This window comes from Amblyomma maculatum, chromosome 6, assembly GCF_055883805.1.
Source record: "Amblyomma maculatum isolate TAMU_Amacu chromosome 6, ASM5588380v1, whole genome shotgun sequence".
Taxonomy (NCBI): domain Eukaryota; kingdom Metazoa; phylum Arthropoda; class Arachnida; order Ixodida; family Ixodidae; genus Amblyomma; species Amblyomma maculatum.
The window spans coordinates 142806015-142809717 of record NC_139349.1 but is presented as its reverse complement, the minus strand read 5'-3'; the positions used below and the strand labels follow the sequence as shown (position 1 = coordinate 142809717).

The 3703-nt window shown below is 43.8% G+C and overlaps 1 non-coding gene across 1 annotated transcript; it reads right to left on the bottom strand.

Annotated features, from left to right (window-relative positions):
* Window positions 1–3001: 3001 nt before the first annotated feature.
* TRNAD-GUC (transfer RNA aspartic acid (anticodon GUC)) lies at window positions 3002–3073 on the bottom strand. The gene has a single exon. It is a non-coding gene; the product is annotated as a tRNA-Asp (tRNA).
* Between the last annotated feature and the right edge of the window lie 630 nt (window positions 3074–3703).

Genomic DNA, 3703 nt, shown 5'->3' with positions numbered 1-3703 from the left:
CCGAACGTTTTGCCTGCTGGTACAGCTTCGTCTTGTCGTCTGTTACGTCTAGCCCTGTTGTCCGTGACAATATTTAAGACCGGAGGACATACCGTGACCCTTTGGGAGTAATCTAAATTAATGTGCCGATACCGAGCGCCCTCTACAATGAGTTTTTTTCCTAAGCAACCGCTGCAACTTGGGCATGCTGAGCTGTATCGTAAATGTGTGCTCTTTTAGGTATTATGTCGTTCCTTGTTATCTCAATTCTTTCTCCTTTCCCCCGTCACCCAGAGCAGCAGCGACGGGCAGTCGATCCCCGCACGAGGTTATTGAAAATGCGCCAAAGGTAAAAAAAAAGATTAGAATCGAGTAGAATATCACTTAAATAGGCTACTAAGCATGTGAAGTTAGCGGCTCATGCGATATGACCAACAATGAAACACGCGGCGAGTTGTGAGATTCGTGCAACCAAACACCTGCAAGAGAACTAGATCGGTGCAACGACATGCACTTTATTTGATCTACTCCTATCGGCAGCAAGATTAAGTTACACCACCTGATAATCTAAGTTGCTCTTCTTCAGCACAGAGGAATGGAAACGACTCATTCTGTCCACATGACATCGTTAACAACTCAGACGGTATCAGAAAGCAGGAATAAGCGAAGCCACATCACATATATGTTAGTAGGCGTAAACACTGCAGGCACTTACATAAATAGTTTTCTTATTGGTAATGCTATTAACATTCCTTCCCAGACAACACACCAACTCCCAGGGACATCCTGTTTAAATCCCTACCTCCCGCATCCTAACAGGGTAATCCGCAGGACGTCCCTGCGAGCTCCCTTCTGGGCTATGTTCGAATCTCGAAAGAAGGATCTCCGTGGGACGTCCTATTTACTTATCTTTTTATGAGACCATGCTAAATTCCAAGGCAGTTGTGGATCATGCACCCTGTCGCACGAAAGCGAGTGAACAAGAACCACACAAATTCGCTTGAAATGTCAAAAACAGTCATCATCACTATAACTAGAAATTGGCACCGTCCCTGCTACGATACTCAACAGTTGCTAACTAAATTTCAGTTGCGCTTTTCCAAGAATCTATATTGGGTGGTTGCCATTGATTGTACATTGGGGTTTTTCAGAGCATGTGAACAGCGAATGTAAGCTCAGAACTACATTAGCTGATGCATGGGAATTGGCTTCTTTGAAAAATATATAAAAGGCGGTGACGAAATATGCTGCATTACATGCAGCCTACTATGATATGAGAGGTAACGTTCAATATGAATCGTGTTCGCAAAAAGGGCATATGCCCATTACAACATTTAGACGTGGCGCCCAACAATCACGGGTACAACTTCGTGGCGCCCAACTTCTCCGAAGAACACAAACCAGCTCTAACTAATGGCTTTATTTTTATTGTCGACAAAAATGACGTGGCTCAATTAACATAATGTGGCATGGGACCTTGGTTAACTGTACTGCTAACAAAATATATAACTATACAAGGGATTATTTTATATAGCTTTGCACATATGCAGTGTATTGCTTGCATATATCAGGACACCCTCGTTGTGGACTATATATAGAAGTGCTTGAGACGTGTGGTAGTCTCAAAATTGTGACTCCTTTGTTATTTGCAAAATGTGAGTATGCGCGTAAGTTCTGTGTGTGTAATTTCTGAAGGACCACAAAGTTTCCGCCGTGTGTTTATTGTGCATAGTATGCGACACCCAGTATATAGGCAAATGCAGAAAACGTGTATAGCACAGGTTGGAGCATGCAGTGTTCAACGCCCCCGAATATTGCTTTGTACGTGGGCGTTCATCGTGTAAGTGAAATGTTTTTTAGCCAATTACTGTATATGTTTTGAATTGTTAGTTCAACACAGAATAATAACAAATTTGGGAATGGTCACCTCCAGCATAGTGGTCTTTCCCATTGAAATTCAACTCTGCCTCCAATTCTTCCCAAATCATTCCTGCCCTAACTGTCCCAATACAAATTAAAGATGGCAACTTGAGTCTGCTCATAGCACCAACATGAGCTGAGATTCATATAATTGTATGCTTCTTACGGGGCCTCTGCAAGACAGGGCCTAGAATAACAAGCAGACAAAAATCTAAAAAATGTCCCAATAAGCTCCTAAAGTACCCCAAACATGTCCCACCTCGGTGGTGTTTGGGACGTCCTGAGGAAGTCACTTATTTCATTTGGGATGTTTTCGGGATTTCTGTGGGACTTTCCTAGGACTTCCGAATCACCCATAATCGGAATCCCTGAGATGTCCCTGGGACGTATGTGTGTTGTCCGGGTTCTTCCTTTCCACAGCGAATGAATGGATCAAGCTTCCACAGCCGAGTTTTCGCCACTTGCATAAATGCGTTCACATCTGGTTTGAATGTTCTTTTTAATGATGCCTCAATTTATGATCCCCCTGTTTATCGCTCTGTTAAAGTTGACCATGGCGTATTTAGACATGTTATATGGGAAACTGTATAGCAGTCCTCTAACGTTCTTGCTGCGTTTAGATAATATTTACGTCTACAGTTTTAGAGGTAGCCGCGGTTAAATCAGCACCGAACGATGCGTCAGTTTACTACGACCGCCCATGTTAATTTTGTGTAATCTGTAACAAAACTATCTTTTTCCTGAAAATACTGGTAGTATCTAACTAAAACTAACTATACATGCAAGGTTATATATAGGGGACGGCCAGCTCCTCGTGCTTGGGTAGTGTTTTGTCGTATTTTTTTGCTTAGTGTTGTCGTGCCCCTTCTTTGTCTGAAATATCTGCCAGTTGTTGAAATGGTCCGCGTGTGTGGGTTTCAAATAAGTGAGCGAGCGGCCGTGCCTCTATTGCGCATGCGCATTGTAAAAGCGCAATGATGACTCAATATTGAAAAGAATAAAAAAATGCGTCCCATCGGGGAATTGATTCCGGGTCTCCCAGAAAAGGAAAAAAAAATGTCCATCGAGAAATGGAGCCCCGGTCTCTAAGAAAAAAAGAATGCTCCCCGTCGGGGAATCGAACCCCGGTCTCCCGCGTGACAGGCGGGGATACTGGCCACTATACTAACGAGGAGAACGGTTGAGATAGGCAACAAAAACTCATCAAAAGAATGATGCTTGCATTGTTTCCCACTTTAGTTATGGTTTTTTAAGCTTTTTTAAGAGTGCATTTTAGAACTGTTCACCTTTTGTAGAATGCATAATTTCGCAGGCAAACGTGTCTACCTAAAGTTCGGACACCGAGCAAGCTCTCTTTGCTGTCGTATTCCAGCACCAAAATCGCACGGCATTCTGCCCCCCCCCCCCCCCACCACCACACTCTCTGCCCTACCTTCACAATTTGCGCTCAAAAAATGTCATTGCTATACATCACAATCTGAAGCTTCTACACGAACACATATATCCTAACATAAGCCCATGGCTGTCGAAACTGGCTGTACAGGCACGGCTCCATGAACGAACAGAAACGCCAGGTTGATGTGTGCCACCGCTTAGATGAAAACCATGTTATCAGCTGGGTTTCTTCACCGCATAACACGGTTTAAGCGCACCAGCAGTACAGTATCAGAAGTGGGAGGCGGCATAAAACGCAGACTGCAGCTCACAGAGCGCTGCTGTGCTGCCATCGTGTGGCGTCAATAAAAAGCTTTAGTAGCGCGGATTTTCAAAATGAATGCATAAGGTTCTCGAGGAAAGGCAGGGC